Source organism: Passer domesticus, chromosome W, assembly GCF_036417665.1.
Source record: "Passer domesticus isolate bPasDom1 chromosome W, bPasDom1.hap1, whole genome shotgun sequence".
Taxonomy (NCBI): domain Eukaryota; kingdom Metazoa; phylum Chordata; class Aves; order Passeriformes; family Passeridae; genus Passer; species Passer domesticus.
In genome coordinates this window covers 23148087-23168250 of record NC_087511.1, presented here as the reverse complement: position 1 = coordinate 23168250, position 20164 = coordinate 23148087, and positions in this window count along the sequence as shown.

The window sequence follows — 20164 nt, the reverse complement described above, 5'->3', positions numbered from 1 at the left end:
ACAACACCCGGACTGTGTCCGCAGCTTTCTAACTGCTAGAAGTTCATGGCTTACCACTCGCCTGCCCCTTAAATTCGCATTAGCATTCGAATGCAAGGTATTCTTGGACAACTTTGCTGTGCTTGCTTCTAGTTCTGCCCCAGCTCACCATAGATAACCTTTCTCTTCCCTTTAGTTTCTGAGATGCCGAGAACTCGGGAATTTAGAACACAAGTCCGGGGACGTATACTATGCTGGCACAGTTTCTCCTTGCTAGACAGAGTGGAAAAACATTTTGCTGAGATGCAGAAGATAAGAAATGCAGAATACGGAGGTACGGAGCTGTCCGAAATTAAGTGCCGCTGCCAGGCGTCTTTCGGCAGAAAGGGAGCTCCGGAGCACACAGTGACCGGCACAGTGCTCTCTGCGCGAATAGCCGCTTGATCGCATCCGAGAGACGGAGAGCGCGGTACCTTCTAGGATGCAAAGAGTGAAGCCGCACAACACCCGGACTGTGTCCGCAGCTTTCTAACTGCTAGAAGTTCATGGCTTACCACTCGCCTGCCCCTTAAATTCGCATTAGCATTCGAATGCAAGGTATTCTTGGACAACTTTGCTGTGCTTGCTGCTAGTTGTGCCCCAGCGCATCATAGATAACCTTTCTCTTCCCTTTAGTTTCTGAGATGCCGAGAACTCGGGAATTTAGAACACAAGTCCAGGGACGTATACTATGCTGGCACAGTTTCTCCTTGCTAGACAGAGTGGAAAAACATTTTGCTGAGATGCAGAAGACAAGAAATGCAGAATACGGAGATACGGAGCTGTCCGAAATTAAGTGCCGCTGCCAGGCGTCTTTCGGCAGAAAGGGAGCTCCGGAGCGCACAGTGACCGGCACAGTGCTCTCTGCGCGAATAGGCGCCTGATCGCATCCGAGAGACGGAGAGCGCGGTACCTTCTAGGATGCGAAGAGTGAAGCCGCAAAACACCCGGACTGTGTCCGCAGCTTTCTAACTGCTAGAAGTTCATGGCTTACCACTCGCCTGCCCCTTAAATTCGCATTAGCATTCGAATGCAAGGTATTCTTGGACAACTTTGCTGTGCTTGCTTCTAGTTCTGCCCCAGCCCACCATAGATAACCTTTCTCTTCCCTTTAGTTTCTGAGATGCCGAGAACTCGGGAATTTAGAACACAAGTCCAGGGACGTATACTATGCTGGCACAGTTTCTCCTTGCTAGACAGAGTGGAAAAACATTTTGCTGAGATGCAGAAGACAAGAAATGCTGAATACGGAGATACGGAGCTGTCCGAAATTAAGTGCCGCTGCCAGGCGTCTTTCGGCAGAAAGGGAGCTCCGGAGCGCACAGTGACCGGCACAGTGCTCTCTGCGCGAATAGCCGCTTGATCGCATCCGAGAGACGGAGAGCGCGGTACCTTCTAGGATGCAAAGAGTGAAGCCGCACAACACCCGGACTGTGTCCGCAGCTTTCTAACTGCTAGAAGTTCATGGCTTACCACTCGCCTGCCCCTTAAATTCGCATTAGCATTCGAATGCAAGGTATTCTTGGACAACTTTGCTGTGCTTGCTGCTAGTTGTGCCCCAGCGCACCATAGATAACCTTTCTCTTCCCTTTAGTTTCTGAGATGCCGAGAACTCGGGAATTTAGAACACAAGTCCAGGGACGTATACTATGCTGGCACAGTTTCTCCTTGCTAGACAGAGTGGAAAAACATTTTGCTGAGATGCAGAAGACAAGAAATGTAGAATACGGAGATACGGAGCTGTCCGAAATTAAGTGCCGCTGCCAGGCGTCTTTCGGCAGAAAGGGAGCTCCGGAGCGCACAGTGACCGGCACAGTGCTCTCTGCGCGAATAGGCGCCTGATCGCATCCGAGAGACGGAGAGCGCGGTACCTTCTAGGATGCGAAGAGTGAAGCCGCAAAACACCCGGACTGTGTCCGCAGCTTTCTAACTGCTAGAAGTTCATGGCTTACCACTCGCCTGCCCCTTAAATTCGCATTAGCATTCGAATGCAAGGTATTCTTGGACAACTTTGCTGTGCTTGCTGCTAGTTCTGCCCCAGCTCACCATAGATAACCTTTCTCTTCCCTTTAGTTTCTGAGATGCCGAGAACTCGGGAATTTAGAACACAAGTCCGGGGACGTATACTATGCTGGCACAGTTTCTCCTTGCTAGACAGAGTGGAAAAACATTTTGCTGAGATGCAGAAGATAAGAAATGCAGAATACGGAGGTACGGAGCTGTCCGAAATTAAGTGCCGCTGCCAGGCGTCTTTCGGCAGAAAGGGAGCTCCGGAGCGCACAGTGAGCGGCACAGTGCTCTCTGCGCGAATAGGCGCTTCATCGCATCCGAGAGACGGAGAGCGCGGTACCTTCTAGGATGCGAAGAGTGAAGCCGCAAAAAACCCGGACTGTGTCCGCAGCTTTCTAACTGCTAGAAGTTCATGGCATACCACTCGCCGGCCCCTTAAATTCGCATTAGCATTCGAATGCAAGGTATTCTTGGACAACTTTGCTGTGCTTGCTGCTAGTTCTGCCCCAGCCCACCATAGATAACCTTTCTCTTCCCTTTTATTTTTGAGATGCCGAGAACTCAGGAATTTAGAACACAAGTCCGGGGACGTATACTATGCTGGCACAGTTTCTCCTTGCTAGACAGAGTGGAAAAACATTTTGCTGAGATGCAGAAGACAAGAAATGCAGAATACGGAGATACGGAGCTGTCCGAAATTAAGTGCCGCTGCCAGGCGTCTTTCGGCAGAAAGGGAGCTCCGGAGCACACAGTGACCGGCACAGTGCTCTCTGCGCGAATAGGCGCCTGATCGCATCCGAGAGACGGAGAGCGCGGTACCTTCTAGGATGCGAAGAGTGAAGCCGCACAACACCCGGACTGTGTCCGCAGCTTTCTAACTGCTAGAAGTTCATGGCTTACCACTCGCCTGCCCCTTAAATTCGCATTAGCATTCGAATGCAAGGTATTCTTGGACAACTTTGCTGTGCTTGCTTCTAGTTCTGCCCCAGCCCATCATAGATAACCTTTCTCTTCCCTTTAGTTTCTGAGATGCCGAGAACTCAGGAATTTAGAACAAAAGTCCGGGGACGTATACTGTGCTGGCACAGTTTCTCCTTACTAGACAGAGTGGAAAAACATTTTGCTGGGATGCAGAAGATAAGAAATGCAGAATAGGGAGATACGGAGCTGTCCGAAATTAGGTGCCGCTGCCAGGCGTCTTTCGGCAGAAAGGGAGCTCCGGAGCGCACAGTGACCGGCACAGTGCTCTCTGCGCGAATAGGCGCCTGATCGCATCCGAGAGACGGAGAGCGCGGTACCTTCTAGGATGCGAAGAGTGAAGCCGCAAAACACCCGGACTGTGTCCGCAGCTTTCTAACTGCTAGAAGTTCATGGCATACCACTCGCCGGCCCCTTAAATTCGCATTAGCATTCGAATGCAAGGTATTCTTGGACAACTTTGCTGTGCTTGCTGCTAGTTCTGCCCCAGCCCACCATAGATAACCTTTCTCTTCCCTTTTATTTTTGAGATGCCGAGAACTCAGGAATTTAGAACACAAGTCCGGGGACGTATACTATGCTGGCACAGTTTCTCCTTGCTAGACAGAGTGGAAAAACATTTTGCTGAGATGCAGAAGACAAGAAATGCAGAATACGGAGATACGGAGCTGTCCGAAATTAAGTGCCGCTGCCAGGCGTCTTTCGGCAGAAAGGGAGCTCCGGAGCACACAGTGACCGGCACAGTGCTCTCTGCGCGAATAGGCGCCTGATCGCATCCGAGAGACGGAGAGCGCGGTACCTTCTAGGATGCGAAGAGTGAAGCCGCACAACACCCGGACTGTGTCCGCAGCTTTCTAACTGCTAGAAGTTCATGGCTTACCACTCGCCTGCCCCTTAAATTCGCATTAGCATTCGAATGCAAGGTATTCTTGGACAACTTTGCTGTGCTTGCTTCTAGTTCTGCCCCAGTCCACCATAGATAACCTTTCTCTTCCCTTTAGTTTCTGAGATGCCGAGAACTCAGGAATTTAGAACAAAAGTCCGGGGACGTATACTGTGCTGGCACAGTTTCTCCTTACTAGACAGAGTGGAAAAACATTTTGCTGAGATGCAGAAGATAAGAAATGCAGAATACGGAGATACGGAGCTGTCGGAAATTAAGTGCCGCTGCCAGGCGTCTTTCGGCAGAAAGGGAGCTCCGGAGCGCACAGTGACCGGCACAGTGCTCTCTGCGCGAATAGGCGCCTGATCGCATCCGAGAGACGGAGAGCGCGGTACCTTCTAGGATGCGAAGAGTGAAGCCGCAAAACACCCGGTCTGTGTCCGCAGCTTTCTAACTGCTAGAAGTTCATGGCTTACCACTCGCCTGGCCCATAAATTCGCATTAGCATTCGTATGCAAGGTATTCTTGGGCAACTTTGCTGTGCTTCCTTCTAGTTCTGCCCCAGCGCACCATAGATAACCTTTCTCTTCCCTATAGTTTCTGAGATGCCGAGAACTCGGGAATTTAGAACACAAGTCCGGGGACGTATACTATGCTGGCACAGTATCTCCTTGCTAGACAGAGTGGAAAAACATTTTGCTGAGATGCAGAAGACAAGAAATGCAGAATACGGAGATACGGAGCGTCCGAAATTAAGTGCCGCTGCGAGGCGTCATTCGGCAGAAAGAGAGCTCCGGAGCGCACAGTGACCGGCACAGTGCTCTCTGCGCGAATAGGCGCTTGATCGCATCCAAGAGACGGAGAGCGCGGCACCTTCTAGGATGCGAAGAGTGAAGCCGCACAACACCCGGACTGTGTCCGCAGCTTTCTAACTGCTAGAAGTTCATGGCTTACCACTCGCCTGCCCCTTAAATTCGCATTAGCATTCGAATGCAAGGTATTCTTGGACAACTTTGCTGTGCTTGCTTCTAGTTCTGCCCCAGCTCACCATAGATAACCTTTCTCTTCCCTTTAGTTTCTGAGATGCCGAGAACTCGGGAATTTAGAACACAAGTCCGGGGACGTATACTATGCTGGCACAGTTTCTCCTTGCTAGACAGAGTGGAAAAACATTTTGCTGAGATGCAGAAGATAAGAAATGCAGAATACGGAGATACGGAGCTGTCCGAAATTAAGTGCCGCTGCCAGGCGTCTTTCGGCAGAAAGGGAGCTCCGGAGCACACAGTGACCGGCACAGTGCTCTCTGCGCGAATAGGCGCCTGATCGCATCCGAGAGACGGAGAGCGCGGTACCTTCTAGGATGCGAAGAGTGAAGCCGCACAACACCCGGACTGTGTCCGCAGCTTTCTAACTGCTAGAAGTTCATGGCTTACCACTCGCCTGCCCCTTAAATTCGCATTAGCATTCGAATGCAAGGTATTCTTGGACAACTTTGCTGTGCTTGCTTCTAGTTCTGCCCCAGTCCACCATAGATAACCTTTCTCTTCCCTTTAGTTTCTGAGATGCCGAGAACTCAGGAATTTAGAACAAAAGTCCGGGGACGTATACTGTGCTGGCACAGTTTCTCCTTACTAGACAGAGTGGAAAAACATTTTGCTGAGATGCAGAAGATAAGAAATGCAGAATACGGAGATACGGAGCTGTCGGAAATTAAGTGCCGCTGCCAGGCGTCTTTCGGCAGAAAGGGAGCTCCGGAGCGCACAGTGACCGGCACAGTGCTCTCTGCGCGAATAGGCGCCTGATCGCATCCGAGAGACGGAGAGCGCGGTACCTTCTAGGATGCGAAGAGTGAAGCCGCAAAACACCCGGTCTGTGTCCGCAGCTTTCTAACTGCTAGAAGTTCATGGCTTACCACTCGCCTGGCCCATAAATTCGCATTAGCATTCGTATGCAAGGTATTCTTGGGCAACTTTGCTGTGCTTCCTTCTAGTTCTGCCCCAGCGCACCATAGATAACCTTTCTCTTCCCTATAGTTTCTGAGATGCCGAGAACTCGGGAATTTAGAACACAAGTCCGGGGACGTATACTATGCTGGCACAGTATCTCCTTGCTAGACAGAGTGGAAAAACATTTTGCTGAGATGCAGAAGACAAGAAATGCAGAATACGGAGATACGGAGCGTCCGAAATTAAGTGCCGCTGCGAGGCGTCATTCGGCAGAAAGAGAGCTCCGGAGCGCACAGTGACCGGCACAGTGCTCTCTGCGCGAATAGGCGCTTGATCGCATCCAAGAGACGGAGAGCGCGGCACCTTCTAGGATGCGAAGAGTGAAGCCGCACAACACCCGGACTGTGTCCGCAGCTTTCTAACTGCTAGAAGTTCATGGCTTACCACTCGCCTGCCCCTTAAATTCGCATTAGCATTCGAATGCAAGGTATTCTTGGACAACTTTGCTGTGCTTGCTTCTAGTTCTGCCCCAGCTCACCATAGATAACCTTTCTCTTCCCTTTAGTTTCTGAGATGCCGAGAACTCGGGAATTTAGAACACAAGTCCGGGGACGTATACTATGCTGGCACAGTTTCTCCTTGCTAGACAGAGTGGAAAAACATTTTGCTGAGATGCAGAAGATAAGAAATGCAGAATACGGAGGTACGGAGCTGTCCGAAATTAAGTGCCGCTGCCAGGCGTCTTTCGGCAGAAAGGGAGCTCCGGAGCACACAGTGACCGGCACAGTGCTCTCTGCGCGAATAGCCGCTTGATCGCATCCGAGAGACGGAGAGCGCGGTACCTTCTAGGATGCAAAGAGTGAAGCCGCACAACACCCGGACTGTGTCCGCAGCTTTCTAACTGCTAGAAGTTCATGGCTTACCACTCGCCTGCCCCTTAAATTCGCATTAGCATTCGAATGCAAGGTATTCTTGGACAACTTTGCTGTGCTTGCTGCTAGTTGTGCCCCAGCGCATCATAGATAACCTTTCTCTTCCCTTTAGTTTCTGAGATGCCGAGAACTCGGGAATTTAGAACACAAGTCCAGGGACGTATACTATGCTGGCACAGTTTCTCCTTGCTAGACAGAGTGGAAAAACATTTTGCTGAGATGCAGAAGACAAGAAATGCAGAATACGGAGATACGGAGCTGTCCGAAATTAAGTGCCGCTGCCAGGCGTCTTTCGGCAGAAAGGGAGCTCCGGAGCGCACAGTGACCGGCACAGTGCTCTCTGCGCGAATAGGCGCCTGATCGCATCCGAGAGACGGAGAGCGCGGTACCTTCTAGGATGCGAAGAGTGAAGCCGCAAAACACCCGGACTGTGTCCGCAGCTTTCTAACTGCTAGAAGTTCATGGCATACCACTCGCCGGCCCCTTAAATTCGCATTAGCATTCGAATGCAAGGTATTCTTGGACAACTTTGCTGTGCTTGCTGCTAGTTCTGCCCCAGCCCACCATAGATAACCTTTCTCTTCCCTTTTATTTTTGAGATGCCGAGAACTCAGGAATTTAGAACACAAGTCCGGGGACGTATACTATGCTGGCACAGTTTCTCCTTGCTAGACAGAGTGGAAAAACATTTTGCTGAGATGCAGAAGACAAGAAATGCAGAATATGGAGATACGGAGCTGTCCGAAATTAAGTGCCGCTGCCAGGCGTCTTTCGGCAGAAAGGGAGCTCCGGAGCACACAGTGACCGGCACAGTGCTCTCTGCGCGAATAGGCGCCTGATCGCATCCGAGAGACGGAGAGCGCGGTACCTTCTAGGATGCGAAGAGTGAAGCCGCACAACACCCGGACTGTGTCCGCAGCTTTCTAACTGCTAGAAGTTCATGGCTTACCACTCGCCTGCCCCTTAAATTCGCATTAGCATTCAAATGCAAGGTATTCTTGGACAACTTTGCTGTGCTTGGTCTAGTTCTGCCCCAGCGCACCATAGATAACCTTTCTCTTCCCTATAGTTTCTGAGATGCCGAGAACTCGGGAATTTAGAACACAAGTCCAGGGACGTATACTATGCTGGCACAGTATCTCCTTGCTAGACAGAGTGGAAAAACATTTTGCTGAGATGCAGAAGACAAGAAATGCAGAATACGGAGATACGGAGCTGTCGGAAATTAAGTGCCGCTGCCAGGCGTCTTTCGGCAGAAAGAGAGCTCCGGAGCGCACAGTGACCGGCACAGTGCTCTCTGCGCGAATAGGCGCTTGATCGCATCCAAGAGACGGAGAGCGCGGCACCTTCTAGGATGCGAAGAGTGAAGCCGCACAACACCCGGACTGTGTCCGCAGCTTTCTAACTGCTAGAAGTTCATGGCTTACCACTCGCCTGCCCCTTAAATTCGCATTAGCATTCGAATGCAAGGTATTCTTGGACAACTTTGCTGTGCTTGCTGCTAGTTGTGCCCCAGCGCATCATAGATAACCTTTCTCTTCCCTTTAGTTTCTGAGATGCCGAGAACTCGGGAATTTAGAACACAAGTCCAGGGACGTATACTATGCTGGCACAGTTTCTCCTTGCTAGACAGAGTGGAAAAACATTTTGCTGAGATGCAGAAGAGAAGAAATGCAGAATACGGAGATACGGAGCTGTCCGAAATTAAGTGCCGCTGCCAGGCGTCTTTCGGCAGAAAGGGAGCTCCGGAGCGCACAGTGACCGGCACAGTGCTCTCTGCGCGAATAGCCCCTTGATCGCATCCGAGAGACGGAGAGCGTGGTACCTTCTAGGATGCAAAGAGTGAAGCCGCACAACACCCGGACTGTGTCCGCAGCTTTCTAACTGCTAGAAGTTCATGGCTTACCACTCGCCTGCCCCTTAAATTCGCATTAGCATTCGAATGCAAGGTATTCTTGGACAACTTTGCTGTGCTTGCTGCTAGTTGTGCCCCAGCGCACCATAGATAACCTTTCTCTTCCCTTTAGTTTCTGAGATGCCGAGAACTCGGGAATTTAGAACACAAGTCCAGGGACGTATACTATGCTGGCACAGTTTCTCCTTGCTAGACAGAGTGGAAAAACATTTTGCTGAGATGCAGAAGACAAGAAATGCAGAATACGGAGATACGGATCTGTCCGAAATTAAGTGCCGCTGCCAGGCGTCTTTTGACAGAAAGGGAGCTCCGGAGCGCACAGTGACCGGCACAGTGCTCTCTGCGCGAATAGGCGCTTGATCGCATCCGAGAGACGGAGAGCGCGGTACCTTCTAGGATGCGAAGAGTGAAGCCGCAAAACAACCGGACTGTGTCCGCAGCTTTCTAACTGCTAGAAGTTCATGGCTTACCACTCGCCTGCCCCTTAAATTCGCATTAGCATTCGAATGCAAGGTATTCTTGGACAACTTTGCTGTGCTTGCTTCTAGTTCTGCCCCAGCCCACCATAGATAACCTTTCTCTTCCCTTTAGTTTCTGAGATGCCGAGAACTCGGGAATTTAGAACACAAGTCCAGGGACGTATACTATGCTGGCACAGTTTCTCCTTGCAAGACAGAGTGGAAAAACATTTTGCTGAGATGCAGAAGACAAGAAATGCAGAATACGGAGATACGGAGCTGTCCGAAATTAAGTGCCGCTGCCAGGCGTCTTTCGGCAGAAAGGGAGCTCCGGAGCGCACAGTGACCGGCACAGTGCCCTCTGCGCGAATAGGCGCCTGATCGCATCCGAGAGACGGAGAGCGCGGTACCTTCTAGGATGCGAAGAGTGAAGCCGCAAAACACCCGGACTGTGTCCGCAGCTTTCTAACTGCTAGAAGTTCATGGCTTACCACTCGCCTGCCCCTTAAATTCGCATTAGCATTCGAATGCAAGGTATTCTTGGACAACTTTGCTGTGCTTGCTGCTAGTTGTGCCCCAGCGCACCATAGATAACCTTTCTCTTCCCTTTAGTTTCTGAGATGCCGAGAACTCGGGAATTTAGAACACAAGTCCAGGGACGTATACTATGCTGGCACAGTTTCTCCTTGCTAGACAGAGTGGAAAAACATTTTGCTGAGATGCAGAAGACAAGAAATGCAGAATACGGAGATACGGATCTGTCCGAAATTAAGTGCCGCTGCCAGGCGTCTTTCGGCAGAAAGGGAGCTCCGGAGCGCACAGTGACCGGCACAGTGCCCTCTGCGCGAATAGGCGCCTGATCGCATCCGAGAGACGGAGAGCGCGGTACCTTCTAGGATGCGAAGAGTGAAGCCGCAAAACACCCGGACTGTGTCCGCAGCTTTCTAACTGCTAGAAGTTCATGGCTTACCACTCGCCTGCCCCTTAAATTCGCATTAGCATTCGAATGCAAGGTATTCTTGGACAACTTTGCTGTGCTTGCTTCTAGTTCTGCCCCAGCCCACCATAGATAACCTTTCTCTTCCCTTTAGTTTCTGAGATGCCGAGAACTCGGGAATTTAGAACACAAGTCCGGGGACGTATACTATGCTGGCACAGTTTCTCCTTGCTAGACAGAGTGGAAAAACATTTTGCTGAGATGCAGAAGACAAGAAATGCAGAACACGGAGATACGGAGCTGTCCGAAATTAAGTGCCGCTGCCAGGCGTCTTTCGGCAGAAAGGGAGCTCCGGAGCGCACAGTGACCGGCACAGTGCTCTCTGCGCGAATAGGCGCCTGATCGCATCCGAGAGACGGAGAGCGCGGTACCTTCTAGGATGCGAAGAGTGAAGCCGCACAACACCCGGACTGTGTCCGCATCTTTCTAACTGCTAGAAGTTCATGGCATACCACACGCCGGCCCCTTAAATTCGCATTAGCATTCGAATGCAAGGTATTCTTGGACAACTTTGCTGTGCTTGCTGCTAGTTCTGCCCCAGCCCACCATAGATAACCTTTCTCTTCCCTTTAGTTTTTGAGATGCCGAGAACTCAGGAATTTAGAACACAAGTCCGGGGACGTATACTGTGCTGGCACAGTTTCTCCTTGCTAGACAGAGTGGAAAAACATTTTGCTGAGATGCAGAAGATAAGAAATGCAGAATAGGGAGATACGGAGCTGTCCGAAATTAAGTGCCGCTGCCAGGCGTCTTTCGGCAGAAAGGGAGCTCCGGAGCGCACAGTGACCGGCACAGTGCTCTCTGCGTGAATAGGCACCTGATCGCATCCGAGAGACAGAGAGCGCGGTACCTTCTAGGATGCGAAGAGTGAAGCCGCAAAACACCCGGACTGTGTCCGCAGCTTTCTAACTGCTAGAAGTTCATGGCTTACCACTCGCCTGCCCCTTAAATTCGCATTAGCATTCGAATGCAAGGTATTCTTGGACAACTTTGCTGTGCTTGCTGCTAGTTCTGCCCCAGCCCACCATAGATAACCTTTCTCTTCCCTTTAGTTTCTGAGATGCCGAGAACTCGGGAATTTAGAATACAAGTCCGGGGACGTATACTATGCTGGCACAGTTTCTCCTTGCTAGACAGAGTGGAAAAACATTTTGCTGAGATGCAGAAGACAAGAAATGCAGAACACGGAGATACGGAGCTGTCCGAAATTATGTGCTGCTGCCAGGCCTCTTTCGGCAGAAAGGGAGCTCCGGAGCGCACAGTGACCGGCACAGTGCTCTCTGCGCGAATAGCCGCTTGATCGCATCCGAGAGACGGAGAGCGCGGTACCTTCTAGGATGCGAAGAGTGAAGCCGCAAAACACCCGGACTGTGTCTGCAGCTTTCTAACTGCTAGAAGTTCATGGCTTACCACTCGCCTGCCCCTTAAATTCGCATTAGCATTCGAATGGAAGGTATTCTTGGACAACTTTGCTGTGCTTGCTTCTAGTTCTGCCCCAGCGCACCATAGATAACCTTTCTCTTCCCTTTAGTTTCTGAGATGCCGAGAACTCGGGAATTTAGAACACATGTCCAGGGACGTATACTATGCTGGCACAGTTTCTCCTTGCTAGACAGAGTGGAAAAACATTTTGCTGAGATGCAGAAGACAAGAAATGCAGAATACGGAGATACGGAGCTGTCCGAAATTAAGTGCCGCTGCCAGGCGTCTTTAGGCAGAAAGGGAGCTCCGGAGCGCACAGTGACAGGCACAGTGCTCTCTGCGCGAATAGGCGCCTGATCGCATCCGAGAGACGGAGAGCGCGGTACCATCTAGGATGCGAAGAGTGAAGCCGCAAAACACCCGGACTGTGTCCGCAGCTTTCTAACTGCTAGAAGTTCATGGCTTACCACTCGCCTGCCCCTTAAATTCGCATTAGCATTCGAATGCAAGGTATTCTTGGACAACTTTGCTGTGCTTGCTGCTAGTTCTGCCCCAGCCCACCATAGATAACCTTTCTCTTCCCTTTAGTTTCTGAGATGCCGAGAACTCGGGAATTTAGAACACAAGTCCGGGGACGTATACGGTGCTGGCACAGTTTCTCCTTGCTAGACAGAGTGGAAAAACATTTTGCTGAGATGCAGAAGACAAGAAATGCAGAATACGGAGATACGGAGCTGTCCGAAATTAAGTGCCGCTGCCAGGCGTCTTTCGGCAGAAAGGGAGCTCCGGAGCGCACAGTGACCGGCACAGTGCTCTCTGCGCGAATAGCCGCTTGATCGCATCCGAGAGACGGAGAGCGCGGTACCTTCTAGGATGCAAAGAGTGAAGCCGCACAACACCCGGACTGTGTCCGCAGCTTTCTAACTGCTAGAAGTTCATGGCTTACCACTCGCCTGCCCCTTAAATTCGCATTAGCATTCGAATGCAAGGTATTCTTGGACAACTTTGCTGTGCTTGCTTCTAGTTCTGCCCCAGCCCACCATAGATAACCTTTCTCTTCCCTTTTGTTTCTGAGATGCCGAGAACTCGGGAATTTAGAACACAAGTCCAGGGACGTATACTATGCTGGCACAGTTTCTCCTTGCTAGACAGAGTGGAAAAACATTTTGCTGAGATGCAGAAGACAAGAAATGCAGAATACGGAGATACGGAGCTGTCCGAAATTAAGTGCCGCTGCCAGGCGTCTTTCGGCAGAAAGGGAGCTCCGGAGCGCACAGTGACCGGCACAGTGCTCTCTGCGCGAATAGGCGCCTGATCGCATCCGAGAGACGGAGAGCGCGGTACCTTCTAGGATGCGAAGAGTGAAGCCGCAAAACACCCGGACTGTGTCCGCAGCTTTCTAACTGCTAGAAGTTCATGGCTTACCACTCGCCTGCCCCTTAAATTCGCATTAGCATTCGAATGCAAGGTATTCTTGGACAACTTTGCTGTGCTTGCTGCTAGTTCTGCCCCAGCGCACCATGGATAACCTTTCTCTTCCCTTTAGTTTCTGAGATGCCGAGAACTCGGGAATTTAGAACACAAATCCGGGGACGTATACTATGCTGGCACAGTTTCTCCTTCCTAGACAGAGTGGAAAAACATTTTGCTGAGATGCAGAAGACAAGAAATGCAGAATACGGAGATACGGATCTGTCCGAAATTAAGTGCCGCTGCCAGGCGTCTTTCGACAGAAAGGGAGCTCCGGAGCGCACAGTGACCGGCACAGTGCTCTCTGCGTGAATAGGCGCCTGATCGCATCCGAGAGACGGAGAGTGCGGTACCTTCTAGGATGCGAAGAGTGAAGCCGCAAAACACCCGGACTGTGTCCGCAGCTTTCTAACTGCTAGAAGTTCATGGCTTACCACTCGCCTGCCCCTTAAATTCGCATTAGCATTCGAATGCAAGGTATTCTTGGACAACTTTGCTGTGCTTGCTGCTAGTTCTGCCCCAGCCCACCATAGATAACCTTTCTCTTCCCTTTAGTTTTTGAGATGCCGAGAACTCAGGAATTTAGAACAGAAGTCCGGGGACGTATACTGTGCTGGCACAGTTTCTCCTTGCTAGACAGAGTGGAAAAACATTTTGCTGAGATGCAGAAGATAAGAAATGCAGAATAGGGAGATACGGAGCTGTCCGAAATTAAGTGCCGCTGCCAGGCGTCTTTCGGCAGAAAGGGAGCTCCGGAGCGCACAGTGACCGGCACAGTGCTCTCTGCGTGAATAGGCGCCTGATCGCATCCGAGAGACGGAGAGCGCGGTACCTTCTAGGATGCGAAGAGTGAAGCCGCAAAACACCCGGACTGTGTCCGCAGCTTTCTAACTGCTAGAAGTTCATGGCTTACCACTCGCCTGCCCCTTAAATTCGCATTAGCATTCGAATGCAAGGTATTCTTGGACAACTTTGCTGTGCTTGCTGCTAGTTCTGCCCCAGCGCACCATGGATAACCTTTCTCTTCCCTTTAGTTTCTGAGATGCCGAGAACTCGGGAATTTAGAACACAAGTCCAGGGACGTATACTATGCGGGCACAGTTTCTCCTTGCTAGACAGAGTGGAAAAACATTTTGCTGAGATGCAGAAGACAAGAAATGCAGAATACGGAGATACGGATCTGTCCGAAATTAAGTGCCGCTGCCAGGCGTCTTTCGACAGAAAGGGAGCTCCGGAGCGCACAGTGACCGGCACAGTGCTCTCTGCGCGAATAGCCGCTTGATCGCATCCGAGAGACGGAGAGCGCGGTACCTTCTAGGATGCGAAGAGTGAAGCCGCAAAACACCCGGACTGTGTCCGCAGCTTTCTAACTGCTAGAAGTTCATGGCTTACCACTCGCCTGCCCCTTAAATTCGCATTAGCATTCGAATGCAAGGTATTCTTGGACAACTTTGCTGTGCTTGCTTCTAGTTCTGCCCCAGCCCACCATAGATAACCTTTCTCTTCCCTTAAGTTTCTGAGTTGCCGAGAACTCGGGAATTTAGAACACAAGTCCAGGGACGTATACTATGCTGGCACAGTTTCTCCTTGCTAGACAGAGTGGAAAAACATTTTGCTGAGATGCAGAAGACAAGAAATGCAGAACACGGAGATACGGAGCTGTCCGAAATTAAGTGCCGCTGCCAGGCCTCTTTCGGCAGAAAGGGAGCTCCGGAGCGCACAGTGACCGGCACAGTGCTCTCTGCGCGAATAGGCGCTTGATCGCATCCGAGAGACGGAGAGCGCGGTACCTTCTAGGATGCGAAGAGTGAAGCCGCAAAACACCCGGACTGTGTCTGCAGCTTTCTAACTGCTAGAAGTTCATGGCTTACCACTCGCCTGCCCCTTAAATTCGCATTAGCATTCGAATGCAAGGTATTCTTGGACAACTTTGCTGTGCTTGCTTCTAGTTCTGCCCCAGCCCACCATAGATAACCTTTCTCTTCCCTTTAGTTTCTGAGATGCCGAGAACTCGGGAATTTAGAACACAACTCCAGGGACGTATACTATGCTGGCACAGTTTCTCCTTGCTAGACAGAGTGGAAAAACATTTTGCTGAGATGCAGAAGACAAGAAATGCAGAATACGGAGATACGGAGCTGTCCGAAATTAAGTGCCGCTGCCAGGCGCCTTTCGGCAGAAAGGGAGCTCCGGAGCGCACAGTGACCGGCACAGTGCTCTCTGCGCGAATAGCCGCTTGATCGCATCCGAGAGACGGAGAGCGCGGTACCTTCTAGGATGCAAAGAGTGAAGCCGCACAACACCCGGACTGTGTCCGCAGCTTTCTAACTGCTAGAAGTTCATGGCTTACCACTCGCCTGCCCCTTAAATTCGCATTAGCATTCGAATGCAAGGTATTCTTGCACAACTTTGCTGTGCTTGCTGCTAGTTCTGCCCCAGCGCACCATAGATAACCTTTCTCTTCCCTTTAGTTTCTGAGATGCCGAGAACTCGGGAATTTAGAACACAAGTCCGGGGACGTATACTGTGCTGGCACCGTTTCTCCTTGCTAGACAGAGTGGAAAAACATTTTGCTGAGATGCAGAAGACAAGAAATGCAGAATACGGAGATACGGAGCTGTCGGAAATTAAGTGCCGCTGCCAGGCGTCTTTCGTCAGAAATAGAGCTCCGGAGCGCACAGTGTCCGGCACAGTGCTCTCTGCGCGAATAGCCGCTTGATCGCATCCGGGAGACGGAGAGCGCGGTACCTTCTAGGATGCGAAGAGTGAAGCCGCACAACACCCGGACTGTGTCCGCAGCTTTCTAACTGCTAGAAGTTCATGGCATACCACACGCCGGCCCCTTAAATTCGCATTAGCATTCGAATGCAAGGTATTCTTGGACAACTTTGCTGTGCTTGCTGCTAGTTGTGCCCCAGCCCACCATAGATAACCTTTCTCTTCCCTTTAGTTTTTGAGATGCCGAGAACTCAGGAATTTAGAACACAAGTCCGGGGACGTATACTGTGCTGGCACAGTTTCTCCTTGCTAGACAGAGTGGAAAAACATTTTGCTGAGATGCAGAAGACAAGAAATGCAGAATAGGGAGATACGGAGCTGTCCGAAATTAAGTGCCGCTGCCAGGCGTCTTTCGGCAGAAAGGGAGCTCCGGAGCGCACAGTGACCGGCACAGTGCTCTCTGCGTGAATAGGCGCCTGATCGCATCCGAGAGACGGAGAGTGCGGTACCTTCTAGGATGCGAAGAGTGAAGCCGCAAAACACCCGGACTGTGTCCGCAGCTTTCTAACTGCTAGAAGTTCATGGCTTACCACTCGCCTGCCCCTTAAATTCGCATTAGCATTCGAATGCAAGGTATTCTTGGACAACTTTGCTGTGCTTGCTGCTAGTTCTGCCCCAGCGCACCATGGATAACCTTTCTCTTCCCTTTAGTTTCTGAGATGCCGAGAACTCGGGAATTTAGAACACAAGTCCAGGGACGTATACTATGCGGGCACAGTTTCTCCTTGCTAGACAGAGTGGAAAAACATTTTGCTGAGATGCAGAAGATAAGAAATGCAGAATACGGAGATACGGATCTGTCCGAAATTAAGTGCCGCTGCCAGGCGTCTTTCGACAGAAAGGGAGCTCCGGAGCGCACAGTGACCGGCACAGTGCTCTCTGCGCGAATAGGCGCTTGATCGCATCCGAGAGACGGAGAGCGCGGTACCTTCTAGGATGCGAAGAGTGAAGCCGCAAAACACCCGGACTGTGTCCGCAGCTTTCTAACTGCTAGAAGTTCATGGCTTACCACTCGCCTGCCCCTTAAATTCGCATTAGCATTCGAATGCAAGGTATTCTTGGACAACTTTGCTGTGCTTGCTTCTAGTTCTGCCCCAGCCCACCATAGATAACCTTTCTCTTCCCTTTAGTTTCTGAGATGCCGAGAACTCGGGAATTTAGAACACAAGTCCGGGGACGTATACTATGCTGGCACAGTTTCTCCTTGCTAGACAGAGTGGAAAAACATTTTGCTGAGATGCAGAAGACAAGAAATGCAGAACACGGAGATACGGAGCTGTCCGAAATTAAGTGCCGCTGCCAGGCCTCTTTCGGCAGAAAGGGAGCTCCGGAGCGCACAGTGACCGGCACAGTGCTCTCTGCGCGAATAGGCGCTTGATCGCATCCGAGAGACGGAGAGCGCGGTACCTTCTAGGATGCGAAGAGTGAAGCCGCAAAACACCCGGACTGTGTCTGCAGCTTTCTAACTGCTAGAAGTTCATGGCTTACCACTCGCCTGCCCCTTAAATTCGCATTAGCATTCGAATGCAAGGTATTCTTGGACAACTTTGCTGTGCTTGCTTCTAGTTCTGCCCCAGCCCACCATAGATAACCTTTCTCTTCCCTTTAGTTTCTGAGATGCCGAGAACTCGGGAATTTAGAACACAAGTCCAGGGACGTATACTATGCTGGCACAGTTTCTCCTTGCTAGACAGAGTGGAAAAACATTTTGCTGAGATGCAGAAGACAAGAAATGCAGAATACGGAGATACGGAGCTGTCCGAAATTAAGTGCCGCTGCCAGGCGCCTTTCGGCAGAAAGGGAGCTCCGGAGCGCACAGTGACCGGCACAGTGCTCTCTGCGCGAATAGCCGCTTGATCGCATCCGAGAGACGGAGAGCGCGGTACCTTCTAGGATGCAAAGAGTGAAGCCGCACAACACCCAGACTGTGTCCGCAGCTTTCTAACTGCTAGAAGTTCATGGCTTACCACTCGCCTGCCCCTTAAATTCGCATTAGCATTCGAATGCAAGGTATTCTTGGACAACTTTGCTGTGCTTGCTTCTAGTTCTGCCCCAGCCCACCATAGATAACCTTTCTCTTCCCTTTAGTTTCTGAGATGCCGAGAACTCGGGAATTTAGAACACAAGTCCGGGGACGTATACTGTGCTGGCACCGTTTCTCCTTGCTAGACAGAGTGGAAAAACATTTTGCTGAGATGCAGAAGACAAGAAATGCAGAATACGGAGATACGGAGCTGTCGGAAATTAAGTGCCGCTGCCAGGCGTCTTTCGTCAGAAATAGAGCTCCGGAGCGCACAGTGTCCGGCACAGTGCTCTCTGCGCGAATAGCCGCTTGATCGCATCCGGGAGACGGAGAGCGCGGTACCTTCTAGGATGCGAAGAGTGAAGCCGCACAACACCCGGACTGTGTCCGCAGCTTTCTAACTGCTAGAAGTTCATGGCTTGCCACTCGCCTGCCCCTTAAATTCGCATTAGCATTCGAATGCAAGGTATTCTTGGACAACTTTGCTGTGCTTGCTGCTAGTTCTGCCCCAGCGCACCATAGATAACCTTTCTCTTCCCTTTAGTTTCTGAGATGCCGAGAACTCGGGAATTTAGAACACAAGTCCGGGGACGTATACTGTGCTGGCACAGTTTCTCCTTGCTAGACAGAGTGGAAAAACATTTTGCTGAGATGCAGAAGACAAGAAATGCAGAATACGGAGATACGGAGCTGTCCGAAATTAAGTGCCGCTGCCAGGCGTCTTTCGTCAGAAATAGAGCTCCGGAGCGCACAGTGTCCGGCACAGTGCTCTCTGCGCGAATAGCCGCTTGATCGCATCCGGGAGACGGAGAGCGCGGTACCTTCTAGGATGCGAAGAGTGAAGCCGCACAACACCCGGACTGTGTCCGCAGCTTTCTAACTGCTAGAAGTTCATGGCATACCACTCGCCGGCCCCTTAAATTCGCATTAGCATTCGAATGCAAGGTATTCTTGGACAACTTTGCTGTGCTTGCTTCTAGTTCTGCCCCAGCACACCATAGATAACCTTTCTCTTCCCTTTAGTTTTTGAGATGCCGAGAACTCGGGAATTTAGAACACAAGTCCGGGGACGTATACTATGCTGGCACAGTTTCTCCTTGCTAGACAGAGTGGAAAAACATTTTGCTGAGATGCAGAAGACAAGAAATGCAGAATACGGAGATACGGATCTGTCCGAAATTAAGTGCCGCTGCCAGGCGTCTTTCGACAGAAAGGGAGCTCCGGAGCGCACAGTGACCGGCACAGTGCTCTCTGCGCGAATAGGCGCTTGATCGCATCCGAGAGACGGAGAGCGCGGTACCTTCTAGGATGCGAAGAGTGAAGCCGCAAAACACCCGGACTGTGTCCGCAGCTTTCTAACTGCTAGAAGTTCATGGCTTACCACTCGCCTGCCCCTTAAATTCGCATTAGCATTCGAATGCAAGGTATTCTTGGACAACTTTGCTGTGCTTGCTTCTAGTTCTGCCCCAGCGCACCATAGATAACCTTTCTCTTGCCTTTAGTTTCTGAGATGCCGAGAACTCGGGAATTTAGAACACAAGTCCAGGGACGTATACTATGCTGGCACAGTTTCTCCTTGCTAGACAGAGTGGAAAAACATTTTGCTGAGATGCAGAAGACAAGAAATGCAGAATACGGAGATACGGAGCTGTCCGAAATTAAGTGCCGCTGCCAGGCGTCTTTCGGCAGAAAGGGAGCTCCGGAGCGCACAGTGACCGGCACAGTGCTCTCTGCGCGAATAGGCGCCTGATCGCATCCGAGAAACGGAGAGCGCGGTACCTTCTAGGATGCGAAGAGTGAAGCCGCACAACACCCGGACTGTGTCCGCAGCTTTCTAACTGCTAGAAGTTCATGGCTTACCACTCGCCTGCCCCTTAAATTCGCATTAGCATTCGAATGCAAGGTATTCTTGGACAACTTTGCTGTGCTTGCTGCTAGTTCTGCCCCAGCGCACCATAGATAACCTTTCTCTTCCCTTTAGTTTCTGAGATGCCGAGAACTCGGGAATTTAGAACACAAGTCCGGGGACGTATACTATGCTGGCACAGTTTCTCCTTGCTAGACAGAGTGGAAAAACATTTTGCTGAGATGCAGAAGACAAGAAATGCAGAATACGGAGATACGGAGCTGTCCGAAATTAAGTGCCGCTGCCAGGCGTCTTTCGGCAGAAAGGGAGCTCCGGAGCGCACAGTGACCGGCACAGTGCTCTCTGCGCGAATAGGCGCTTGATCGCATCCGAGAGACGGAGAGCGCGGTACCTTCTAGGATGCAAAGAGTGAAGCCGCACAACACCCGGACTGTGTCCGCAGCTTTCTAACTGCTAGAAGTTCATGG